General features: G+C 53.4%; 1 long non-coding RNA gene across 1 annotated transcript in view; it reads right to left on the bottom strand.

Moving 5' to 3' along the window:
* Nucleotides 1–4,099, bottom strand: part of LOC116658996 — a 35,942-nt gene extending 31,843 nt beyond the window's left edge. Inside the window, exons 1-2 of the long non-coding RNA XR_004314254.1 lie at nt 3,917–4,099; nt 2,170–2,292 (exon numbers count right to left, since the gene is read on the bottom strand). This is a non-coding gene — a long non-coding RNA (uncharacterized LOC116658996). The remainder of the gene's footprint in view (nt 1–2,169; nt 2,293–3,916) is intronic.
* Nucleotides 4,100–13,348: the final 9,249 nt, after the last annotated feature.

Below are 13,348 nucleotides of genomic sequence, written 5' to 3'. Positions count from 1 at the left end.
CATCAGTGCCCCGACAGATCTTTCCAGCCCTCCTGGGACAGTCTCCCTGCTGCCACGTTCTAGTCCTGGAAGGTGCTGGCGGGAAACTGAAGGCAAACACCCTCGCAACATGGGGGAAACACACATGCGTTCGTGTGGCTCTGTGTGGGCATGCCTATACGTGTGTACTTCCTTCCAGACTAGATCACTTTACCCCAAAACTTGCACACTCAGGGCTAAGTAAGAACTGCACTTATGATTTGGATGAAATTTTCCCCACCAGTCTTCCAGTCAGAATAATAGTAGTATCATTAATAGCTCATAGTTATGGATGCTGACTACATGCCAAGAACAGTGCTAAGTTCTCTACACACAATATTTCCTCACCTTTCATTCATTCAAAAACATTATTTTGAGAGCTTGCCCTGTGTCAGGTCCTGTGCTACGTTCTGGGGATAAAGGAGGTGAGCAGACATAAATAGGGGCCCTCACCTCATGAGACTTACAGTCAGGGCTGCACACAGAAAACAGTCAATTACACTAAGAAGTGAAAATGACATGGATGTTAAGTGCCAAGAAGGAGAGATTTTCAAAGCTATGGAAGTACATAATTGGGGCTGTCACCTAGACTGAGAACATAAAGGAAGTGACAGGTCTGAAAGTTAAGGAGTTAACCAGGTGAAGACAAGGGAATGCTTCCTAGAGCCAGGGAACCGTATGTGCAAAGGGACTGTGGTCACATAGCCACTTGGGCAGGAAAACAGAAGAGGTTGGCAGGGTTCAGAAGACTCACCTATTAAAGACTGGATTTTTTTTCTAACTAAAACCAAGAGGGAGTCAGCTTTAATTTCGTAAACAAGTCCTCTGGATGCAGTGTGGAGGACAGGTAGAGGGGCTGATGTGGCCATTTGTGTGAGACAACGAGGCTGGTGGCCTTCAAGGAGGAAATGGAAGTAAACTGAGTAGATAGATTGCAAGGACAAGCTCCTAGTATCATTCACTTTGCAGGAAGAAACTGAGGCCACTTATCACCCAGCTGTAAGTGGTGGAATGACTCAAACATAGTTATGGCTGATTTCAAAACCTTTCCAGGAAGTCTGAGTGGCATGTCACCCTGAGACCCTGCAAGTGCTCTGAGTCACCGCTGCCTTCTGATATCTCTCCAGGCCAGGAGTATCTTCCCCAGGTGGAAGGAGAGGTGGGGAGAGGCCAGGCTAACCCGCTTCATTCATACCCGGTGTCAGACCCCATGGGCCCTATAATCAGCAGAGCAAGCTCTGAGTTAGTAAAGCGAACAGGAGAACAAACACACTCCGGACAACTTCCTCCTCGGAAGCACGTGTGCATACCGTGTTTTCCCCAGGGGAGTTGGGGCCGTTGCCCTCCAGGAGGACAGGATGTAGGAGACAGCGCCTCCCGTGTGCTTTGGTCCACGGTCTGGTTTAATTTGACTGGTGTCAGGACTCCTTGGATACACACTCACAGAAGCCTCCAGCTGGTGGGGAGGCCAGCTTGAATCCCAGTTTGGTGGGAACCACCTGGGAACTAACTACTGTGATGTTTCTCCCCGGGGTGGATGCAGCCAGTGGGGCCAACCAAGACAGGGAGCGGACCTCAGGCAAGAAGGCAATGTGCGTGCGCCCAGCCCAGAGCTCCTCTGCCCCATCCAGCCTCTTTGAAGGCAGGGCAGGGGACAGGTAGACCCAAAGGGGTGGGCAGATGGTGCGGCACTCGGGGAATCACGTGTCTCCAGGGTTTCCGTTGAACATGGAACTCTCCTTCATGCCAACCATCTTTGAATTACCCGTGAATGTTCTGTTATACCCAGGCCAGCCCAGCCCCTCACGATACACACACACACACACAAACTCATGATATGGGAGGAGACAGTCTTAAGGAAAAAAAAAAAATCCTCTCCTGCCTTCCCCCAAGCCAGTCCTGCAAGGACCAGGATGCAATGCCTGACCTCTTCCAGAAGTATCTGCACATTGACAGACGATTCTTGGAAGACTTCTCAAGGGCTAAGATTGCGCACTTTGAAGTCAGCCCGACGGGAACAGATCCTACCTCGACCGCTCATGAAACACAGGACTTGGGAAGGCGACATGTATTAATCACGATAAATGACATTAGCTACTGTAAGAGATAAAGCCAATGTAAGTTAACACAGAAAAAGCTGACTCCACTCACCTCCATTGTGCATCGGCGTTGGGAAAGGCTCTGCTCCAGCTCAGGGCCCCAGGCTCCTTCCATCTCATTGCTCCACCTTCTTCCAGGTCCTTGGAATCTTCAAAGTCCTCTCCGTTCCACTGGCTGATGGAAAAAGAGATCCAAGATCACAAGTGCAACTACTGTATTTTTAATGGGCCACACCTAGCAGTGACACACATCACCTCCACCCACATTCCATGGGGCTGCATGGACCCACCTACTGCAAAAGAGAATGGAAAATGTAGTCTATGAACCTAGGAAGAGTTAGAAACTGGAGAAGGGGGAGTCCCAGCGGTCTCTGCCACCTAACTCCACATCTCTGAGTCTCGGAGTCTCCGAATCCTTACCTGGAAATGAGGGCGGGTGAGAACAGGGCTGCTATAATGATTAAATGAGATGGTGCATATATCACGGACACATCGTAAGTACAGTAAATGTTTTTATGAGTTTTACACCATTGCTCCAAGCACAGATTTTTCTAAGAGTGGAACTCGCGGCATGACTGATCCGTCGTGCGGGAGAGATTTTCTGCAGGCGTAGGGGAGGATGGAGGAAGACCTTCCCTCAGATCCCGCTCCACGCTGCCCCCCCAGCCCCCCCCCCCCCCGCCCCGCGCCACCCCCGGGCACGTCAACAGGCGCTCTCAGCGTGAGCGCGCTGCTCAGCGGCCTCAAGGGCTTTCCAGAAAGGATGACACTGGGGGAGCTGGACATCTGAGCAATGTGAAGACTGGCTACCTAAGAAGGCCATCCATCCAGTCCTCCGTCAGCATTCCCAAGTCACCCAGCGCAATGTTGTCCTGGGCACCGTCGTAAGCTGGGAATACAAAGAGAAACCAAACGTGGTCCAAAATCTCACAGTCTAAGGTGTGAGAACAAGCGCACAAGCCAACCAGCGGTGACACCAAGGGCTCACCGGGGGGCACAGAAGTGAGGCACAAAAACGTGAGGGCGGGGCGGGGTGGGGCAGGACCACGAGTTCCGACCACGAGCCTCAGAGCTGGGTCCTCACAGGTAGGAGAGCGCGGGGCGACAAGGTGGGAGGGCTGCCTGGACCGAGGGGTGCGCGCGGGCTGCAAGGGGAGAAGACACACGCAAGCCGGCGGCGGGGGAGAGACGTTCAGAGGGACCGGAGCAATGGCGGCGGAGGAACCCCGTGCGGAGCTTTCTGAACCATGACCTCCAGGGCCCGGGCCAATCAAATCAACCCGGGGCCTCGAGGGGGCGTGGCCTGGCCCGGGTTGGTGTGGGAGCTTCCCCAGGTGATTCGAACGTGCAGCCAGGGCTGAGGAGCACTGATTGAAGCCAAACAGGAGGCACGTGGCCTGAGATCCCCGTGGCAGGAACGAGAGTCAGGCTGAGCAGCTAGATAGCCGCCTCCTACACGCCGTGGGGAGAAATATGTTAGGAAATCCTTCGATTAGCAAAGTGGATTGTGGAGAGGGTAGAGAGAACGGAACCAGGGGGACCGCAACAGCCGAATGTAACAGCCCAGGTGAGGACACAGGATTAGCTTCAGGAGTGAGGACAAGGTTCCGTAACTCCGTTGGAGTTGAGGGCAGTGTCTGTAAAGGGTAGAACACTGTGGGAGGATCCAGTCCCCCAAGGTCCGGGGGCGTCTGCAGGGGAAGTGTCTTATACATCAACATGGCCTCTCGCGACCCCCACGCAGGTTTAAAGGACCAGTGCCTCGGGAGAAGGGTTTAAGGAGTCAAACCTAGGCTTACCTTCAGGAATCTTCTGACGGGCCGGAGTCGGGACTTTGCAGAAAAGTTCTGATCCACTGTGCCCACATCCAACCCCCAACTTCCATCCTGAGGCAGCTAAGGACCTCAAACTCTACCTCCGACGCCCAGGCTGGCCCTCTGGCTGTTGAGCAGCCCTCCAAAAGCAAGTCTGCACCAGCTGGCGTCTCTTTCCAAAGCCCCACCTTCCCAAGCCCTCACTTCCTCCTGGTAAATGGTGGGCTTGCTATTTAGCCGCAAGGTGGCAGCCTTTTCCCATAAAATCTTCCCGGACCTGAGTGCCCCAGGCTGGCTTAGTATAAATGTTAGGCAGATAAGACACTGAGATGCAAGATACCCCATGAGAGCCCTGGGCCCAAGGGAGAGTCCTGGGCCCTGAAAGAACCCCCTGGAATTGGTTCCAGGAAGCAAGAGTCCAGAGAAGATTTGCCCTGAGAACAGCCAGACTGGTATCTGAGCCCAGCTCCACTATTGACTCCCTGGGTAGGTTTCCAAACAAACCTTCCCCTCTCTGAGCCCCACTTTCCTCATTTGTAAAATAGAGGAAAAAACACTTTATAGGATTGTTTGAAAAGACTCACAAAAATAATAAATGCAAAGTGCCTGTCAAGTGCAAAACAGATTTAAAGGGTTGGTTTTTTTTTTTAACTCCAAAGCCCATCACCCAAAAATGTTCCACTATTTTCCTTTAAAAGTGGCTTTTAAATTCTAACTGCTCCCCTTCTAGCTAAGCCTGGGTTCTTTACCTGACCTCTGAAGCCTCAGTTTCCTCCCCTGGGAAATAGGTGTGATAAGCCCACCTCACAGAGTTGCTGCAACAAACATCCAGTCTAGGGCCTGGCACCTGGGGACGGTTATTCATCCACCACTCTTGGCCTATGAGGCCTGAAGGTAGGGTCCCTGTCCTGAGACTAGCTGGACATGGTCCCAGTCCTGCAGCTTGATCTGTCAAGGAGCAAAGGTCCCCACCGAGCCCTCCAGCCTCCCCCCATGTAAACTACATAAAGCAATAGGCGTTTGCTCTGCTAGCTGGCCCTGGGACAGGAGGAGGGAAGAAGCAATGCCTGTACCCCATAGGAACGTTCGATCCAGTGGCCATCCTGCCAAGGAGTGAAACAGGAGCATCTTTCTGGGGTCCCTTACCTGGGTTCTTGGTTATGAGAATAATGGAGGTAGGACCTCCTGGCCAGCTCCATTGCCCTCACCAGGACTCCAAGGTCCCCAGGCCTGAGCAGGACACACCAAATCTCCTCTTGCCCCCCCACCCACCCACCTTTAGTTCTCCATGGGGATGGCCACCTTCATCGGGCGCTCCCCTCTGTCCTTTCCCCTTGCCAATTGCGCTTCTGTCCTTTCCAATGGCTCTACTCCCTGGTCCCCTTCACCCCAATTCCAGCGGCTGTGAAAGTTATCAAACCCTTTCACCCAAATTAATTGATTTTATTTGAATTTCACATCCTCTCAAGGAGACAGTCAGGAGCAGATGAGAAACTGAGACTTAGAAAGGCCAAGTGACCAGGTAAAGTCACACAACAGGCCTTCCTATGTAGCTGGACTTCCCCTCCTGTTCTCAGTCTACTGTCTCATTATTTCCATTGCCAGGCCCCTCCCTCAACAACCCCCGATCTTAGTGTTATCTCGGCCCAACGCCTGTGGGTTTTATTCTAAGGCAGGAGCCACTGGCCTGAGGATTCTGCCCCATTGGCTGTAAGTCAGCCACATGAACATCTGTCCTGTCGGAGGCTCGAGTGGAGAGGAGGTGAGAAGAGGATCACAGGTTGGCTCTCCCCCCAGACAGCACATCACCATGTTAATCAGGACACTTGCGATGGTGACAGAACTCCCAATGGAAAACAAAAACTGGGAAGTCCAAAGGCATGACTGACTTCAGGTATGGTTGGATCCAGGGGTTCAAAATATGTCTTTGCTCCACCTCCAGTTCTGCTTCTCTTGGCATACGGCCTTATTCCCAGATGGGCTTTCTCCACGTTTGGGAATGATGGTTGCTAGCAGCCCCAAACCTACATCCTTGCAGCACTCAAGGAAACAGCAGAGAGCTCCTGCCTCTGACTCACAGAAGACCTCGAGTTGTCCCACATCCCTTCCAAGGGTGAAGGGGCGCATAAAGAGAGGGACTGCGTGGTTCCCCCAGGGAAGATAAATGTTTAGACAAAAACTTGTTAGCTGCTAGTGTATCCACTGAGATCACGCATTTGTCGACTCTGTCAACAGCATGCCCATACATCTTAGGTGTTTGGTTGATAAAGCCGGGTGCTGGGGAGCCAAGGATGAGAAAACACAGCCATCTGGGAGCAGTCGGATGGGGAACAGCCACCAGCAAATCAGCAACAGCAATCTGACATGAAAATGCCAGGGAGAGAACCGTGCAGGGCATGACGAGAACACAGAGGGTGAGGAAGCAGTAATTCAGCTTTGGTGGGGATTGGGAAGGAAGCACACGGGCACAGATAGTGCATGGGGAAGATCTAGGTTGAAACTTAATAGCCAAGAAGACACCCAGCCCATCAAGCCTTCTTGCTCAGGTTCTTGAGCACCCCACCCCCGCCCCTCTGAGGACACCAGGGTCTTCCCTGCCCCCGGGAAGGCAGGAAGCCTCTTTCCGACACCAACCTGGAGAACCTGTCTCTGGGCAGAACTGGGCGGGGGGTGGTGGTGATGCAGGGCTGGATGTCACTGCTCCTTCACTCTGGGTCCTCACTCCCTCCCTCCACGCATGCGGAGCAGGACTTCCTCTCTGTCAACCACGTTCTGTCAGCAGAGGTCATTCTGCCCATCAGACCAGCCTCGGCTCCTGTCCAGGAGTTCCCCTTCTGGGCACGTGGACCTTTGGGGTCAGGTGGCTCTGTGGTGGGGCCATCGTTTGCATGGCGGGGTATTCACCGGCATCTCTGGCCTCTTTGCACTAGATGCCAGTAGTGCCCTCCGCCCAACTGTGCCAACCCGCTAGACATCACCAGCTGTCCTCTGGGGAGAGAAAGCTGCTCTCAGTTGAGAACCGCTGTTCTAGTGCCTTCTCTGCCCCCTCCTCCCTCATCTCTCCTTGCCCCCAGACCCCAGCCTTTGGGAGGGGGAAGCCTCTGCCCTCCAGTTAGGCAGGTTAATTCCCCCTAAGGTGACATTTATCAGTACTCGCCCACGTTCATCCAGGGGACCTCCGACCCCCAACCCACCCCCACCTCCACCCCTGGCCATGCCAGGGGTTCTGGAACTAAGGACTGAGTCTCCACCCTGAGTCTCCTCTTCCAGGTCCCACCACTCAGGAGCCACGACTCAGTAGCCAAGTTCACGCAACAAGTGTGGAGGCGAGAACTGATTGATAGCTCGCCGGCCCCCAGCCCTCCCAGGGCCTCTCCCCACGCCTCCCAACTCCCCCACCCCGAGGAGCTGCCCCTCGGGGGAGGCAGTGACACCAAGCACTGCAGACAGAGCAGCTGCAGGTGTGAATGAACGACGTGATCCAAACGAGAAAGCGACAAGTGGAGAGGACTCTGGGACCTCTCAAGGGCCTTCCTTGGGGACCTGGGCAGGATGCTAGGGCCCGAGATGACAGGGGAATGTTTTATTTCCTCCATCCCACCCTGCCCCTGTGCCACGGGTCACATCGCCCCTTGAAAAGGAGCATCTTGGTTGACGATACCCAGCATTCTCTGGGCAGGGCCTGGGCACGCAGCCATGGAATGTGTGGCATTTTTAGAAAGAAATACTAGTTGATGTGCATCTGTGCCCAACCTGTTAGGCTTCAAGGGTGGCTTGGAGGAGGGGATGTTCTTACGGGCACAAATCTGCCAGGCTGTTTCCCTCCCTTCTGACATTGTTACAACCTCCAGTGGTTGGGTGTGTCTTGAATCCTGCAGTTCCAGCATCCTGACGCCAGTGACGTTGGGGCGAGGAGAGAGAGGACAGGCCAGGGAAGGGCACGTCCTACAGCTTCAGCCGGGACAGGTACTGTGGACTGTGTTGTGAGGGGTGGGGCGCCAGGCACAGGGTCCACACCAGGTGCTGCGCCGTGCACTGGGAGCGTGTAGAGTTGCAGCCACACAGTGCGGGCACAATTCCCAGCGTGGGCTACGTGGAGGAGGAGCACGTGGCAGGGGGGCAGTGTGGGTGGATGGGTGGGTGAGTGTGTGACACACTGCACGAGCCGGGATAAGGCACAGTGCAGGCTTCAAGGGGGTGGGAAGGACTGCATGCAGGTCCAAAGACGCCGGGGTTGAGTGAAGGTGTCGTAGAGTGTGTGGCATGGTGACATACATTGTGGGGGGAGGGCACGGGGTGTGACTTGTGGAAACGTGGGAACAGTGGAACATGCAGAGCTCGGCTGTGTGTGCAGGAGCAGCCGCACCAACACTGCAGCACTGTGTGGAGGTGTTTGTCTTCATTTTCACCGCGCACACACACACACACACACTTCTCCCTGCGCCGAGGAGAGATCGGAGGTGCAGGTGGAGTGACACTCAGCACGGGACACACACTATATATAGGAAAGTGCAGTAGAAAGGCCACTTTATCCACCCTCCTTTCACCTCACAGGACCAGACAATGGACAGTCTTTCCTCCCAAGAGGATACCTGGTGAAATGGGTTTTAGCACGAGCTTTGGAATCAATGATTTGAGTTTGAACCCTGCTTGACCACATACTTGCTACAGCCTTAAACAAATCCTAAACCTCCCTAAGCCTCAGCTTCCTCATCTGTAAAGTGGGGAGAAATAATGCTACATGCCTCCTGCGGTGACTATGAGAATTAACGGACATCCACAGGTAAAGCGCTTACCAGAGATGAGAGTCCCAAATGTTGGCTCTTGTTAACTGTAGGACACAGAAGACATCACTCAGCACCAACTCAAAGATGCCCGCGGGACAGAGCACCTAGGCTCGGTGAAAGGCTCAGCTGTCCTACCGGAGGGCAGAATCATTGCCCTGAAGGCCCCCTCCCCCTCGTTGCAACCCCCACCCCCTGCTGGAAGCCCTCGTGTTACTCTCCTGCAGGAAGCTTGGCAGTGGGGAAGGACTGAGGAACCAGCACATAAAGAAATGAGATTCCCATTCAGGGGCACATCCTGTGCAAGGAATAGAACTGGGGGGAACGGGAAGGAGACCAGGCCGAAGCCATTCAACACACAAGCCAGCTCGGGCCCTCAGAACAGAGGGAAGCAGGCTAGCCTGGCCCTGCCAACACGCAGGCCTCAGCCCACTGCCTCAGGGCCTTGAGGCCAGGCCACCCCCACCCCCGCCCTCTCCAAGGCTCCCGCCCTCCCTGAGGCTCCCGCACTCAGGGATGTGCTGGAGACTGACACGCGATTCTTCCCAACCCGGCGTTCAGTGACGTCACACTGGGAGTTTGGCATGAGCCAGAGTGGGGAACCTACACCACTGAGATCCGTCAATTTCCACAAGACTGGGGTGTGGTTGGGGGGGCCGGGGGGATACAAAAGAGAATGAAAATGTCAAAGAGCCATTAAGGGGGGAGAGAGAGGATATCCAAGGGTGAAACGCTTCCTCTGTTGGCTTCAAGGATACAGGCACTTTGATACCCAAAGGTCAAGAACTCAGGCCTGGCACTATTTTAAAATAAACAATTCACTAAGTATAATAACTGTGTTAGAAGCAGCAAAAGAACGTTATCTGTATTCTTCCGAATTTTAAGGGTGTGCTTAGCTAGGTCACAATATGATGCTTTGGACCACGGGGTGGACCACCCCCTGTAGTGGTCATTCGTTCTCCCCGGGGCTGGGAATGCTGCCTGCGGCGACTTCACAAACCCCCTCTCCGAAGGGAGCTGCCCTGTGCAAGGTCACACCTGCCCCCTACCACTGGCAGAAGCCCACATCCAGCGACTGGTAGATACAGGGGTACAAAAACCTGGTTGCTTGCCTTGGCGAGTGACCTCTCTGAAGAATTACCCCAATGGGATCGGCTGAGGCCACTGCTGCTACCGCCTTGCAGCCCAGCTTCTCCTTCCACCCAATCCTGCATCCCTCGCTCCCTCCCCAGGTGCTGTTCCTGAACCACTAAGAAACATCCTGCACCAAATTGCCTGCCCAGAATCTTTTTCCCAGAGAACTCAACCTAAGACACCCCCTACCTGTCTCCCTGTAAAGAGACCACAGCCCAGCAGAGCTAACACCCAGCCCCAGTGGTTCTCTACCACGTGGGGACATGCATGGGCGTGGACATGCCTGGGACCTGCAGAGCCAACGCAGGGTGCTTCCGTGGAAGAGGTGCCACACAGTGTGTTTTGCTGGGGGAAGTTTTAGGCAATGTGTGATGGGGGTGGGGGGGAGGAGGGGAGAAGCATGATGAAGTGTGTGTGTGAGCTGCTGTTTGCTTTCCAGACTGCCAGCCTTGTTGACGGGCACAGGAAGAGCAGGGGAAACAAAAGACTATCTCCTGCTTGTTGGGGTTAGCAACAGCCAGGACCTCTGTGGCAAATAGCCACCTGCTCTGTTGACCACACAGAGATCTGGACGTGCAGAAACACATCCTCTCCACCTGCAGCCACAGAATGCATGCTGTGCCAAACATACAGCCCACATTCCAGGTCCTGGTTCTCGAGGGGAGATGGGGAGAACTCAGCCCAGTTCACCTTTCGTGCGAGGGGAGAAGCTGAAGGATCAGGCTCCGGGATCAGCTCCCGGTCACAGGGGAATCCGAGCCTCTGGCCCATGCCACTCACCTCTGCAAAACCCTCCATTCATTCACACCCCAAAGATTCACTGGACTTACCGTTCACCATCTTTCTGGCTCAGAAGCTCCCTTTGTGATGCGAGCCCTGGCTCCCTGTCCACAAGAGGATGCCGCACAGATGGAGAGCCTCCACACCACCTGGAACCAGGGAGTTCCTGGCCTCCCTGCCGACAGGAGGGCTCTGCTGAACAGACTCCAGGCAGTGGACCATGTCCATGCTGGTGGGTCCAAATGGAGGCTGAATCTGCCTGCCACCTCCCCCAGTGATTTTTTCTGTTCGATTCAGGCACTCAGTGACAGTGCACAGGTGAACCTCGCCCCTACTAGGGGCAACCACGTTACTTGTCAACTTGCTGATCGCAGAGAGTTTCTCTTCTGAGGTGCTGGAGCTATGAATGAGAACCATGGAGGGGAGGGTTTCTTGGTCCTTGTGTCCTCAGAGTAACAGTAATTCCATCTACCATTCAGATGAATCCAGAACTTTACCAAGCACTCAGACACCAGATCTCACGAGCTGGTGGAATCGTCTGTATTCCCAGGGGTAGGGGGCACTCTGCAGCCTGGAATTTAATGTCAGGCAGGCCTAGGTCTGAACCCCCAGGATTACTGACATTTTGAGGCTGGATGTGGGAAATGCCAGCTCGGTGCCTGGGACAGGGTATGTGCTACATCGACGGCCACTATCATTACTAACATCTCCTCACTGCTATTCCCCAGAGAAGCCCCTGGTTACGAGAAAACCCTCCTTGGCAGCTGCATGTCGGGCAAACCCATCATCTGTCTGCTCTCTCCCATGCCATCCTCTGGCCCATGGCCCACGTCAGAGGGCTGGCCAACCTCTGAAGGCCCATCTCACTGCATGAAGGGCTGCCAAAGGGGAGGTCTTCCTCCTCTGGGCTAGACTGTATGTTTGATCATCATGAAATGAAAACGTAAAACACCAGGAGACTGAGGCCAGAAGAGGCCCCCGAATCCCTGTGAATTCCACGCAGGTGCGAGTCTTCAGCCTTTCAGGCAATTTCCAACTTTGAGCTGGATCACGGGCTGGGCATCAGAGAGCCGCGTGCCACCTGCAGCTAAGCCATTAGAGGGACACCCGGGGAGCTGTCCGGGAAGATGAGCCGGTGTCTCCACCCTCCTTATCTGGATCAAGCCAGACGTGGTGACCCGCTGTCACATCCAAACCCAGATTTCCTTTCCCTTCTTTGGAATATGGTGGGCGAGTTTCTCTCCTATCTTTATTTTCCTTTACAAAGACTGTTACAATAAAAAATGTTAAGCTGTGTGAAGTCTATATGGAGCTCAGGCCTTATAGCTCACCAGGAGAGAGATGGCTGTTTGCTGGGCTTTTTGGTTGTACAGCTGCTCAAAGCCCAATATCAGAAGTTCATAGGGTGGAAGGCAACTGATTCTCTTGAGCAACGCAATGCATGTGGTTAGAGAACTCAGCAGTGTTGCTGCTACAGTTCAGCCATCATCTACTGAGGTGTATTCCTTGCCAGACTCTGTGATAAGTGAGAGTTGAATAAAATATAAAATACAGTACCTTTTTATTATTTACTGGGTTTTAACAATATTGCCTTCTCTGCATCCTTCCCTCCCTCTGAAAGGCTCAAATGGTTACTGACCCATTTGAAGTAAGTTGTTGACATCATGACGCTTCACTCCTAAATATTTCAGCTTATATCTCCTAAGAACAAGGATTATTCCCCTGCAGTAACTACAATACCAGCCCTGAGATCGCTAACATTGATGTGACAATGTTGTTCAAAATACATTCCATATTCCCATTGATCCAACTGTCCCAAGAATGTTCTGTGCAGTTTGCTCTTTTTTTAAAAAGTAATGTAGGACACACTCATGGATCACGCATTGCACTTGGCTTCTTCCTAATGTTTTGATAGATATGGAACTCTGTAAAGAGAAAGAGTTCTCAAATAAAGACTTTTGAGAGCCTTCAGACTCAAACTAAAAAGAAACATCCTTCCATAAGGACCCTTGGAGGCTGCATAATTCTCATTCCTCACCACAGATGGGCAAATTATTTCTTAGAGGGGCATATGGACTCCTAATTATTCCAACAGTTTAATGCCATCTGCTCTCCAGGAGGAGAAAAAGCAGTTAAAAGGTGCTGTCAGGGAGCCTTAGGCCCTGATCAGGGTTTAGCCCATGTTCTCCAGCACACACCCATGTCAATCTGTGCTGGGCCCGTTCCAGGCACAGGAGACGTGGGAAAGATTGAAAAACAGCCCTGCCCTCAGAGGGTTTACAGGCTAGTTGGGAAAGGTACAAACAGCAACAGAGAGAGAGAAAAAAAGGGAAATCAAGTGATGAGGCTGGACTGCTCATGGATGAAGTGGAGGGACCCAACCTGGATGGCGGGGGAAGAAGGGCTTATCTGAGCTACAAGCAGAAGATGGAGAATTTGCTATCCGAAGTCAGAGGAGGAGGGTCCTAAGCAGGAAAACAGGCTGCGTGACTGTCCAGAGGGGAGGAATGCTGACCCTGGGCAAGCCATGTGCAGTGTGAGGGCAGCAGGCGGGAAGTGGAGACTGTTCTGGGGGACAAGGCCCCCCCCCCAAAAGTGGGCCTTACAACACAGGGTAAGGTACCTGGACTTTGTGTACCTTGAGGGGTGTAACATGACCAGATGCCCTGGCACACCATCAGGAATGACAGGGCAAGTGGGCAGAGGAAGCCCAGTTTGG

Source organism: Camelus ferus, chromosome 22 (assembly GCF_009834535.1).
Source record: "Camelus ferus isolate YT-003-E chromosome 22, BCGSAC_Cfer_1.0, whole genome shotgun sequence".
Taxonomy (NCBI): Eukaryota; Metazoa; Chordata; class Mammalia; order Artiodactyla; family Camelidae; genus Camelus; species Camelus ferus.
This window is presented reverse-complemented; position numbering and strand designations above follow the sequence as displayed.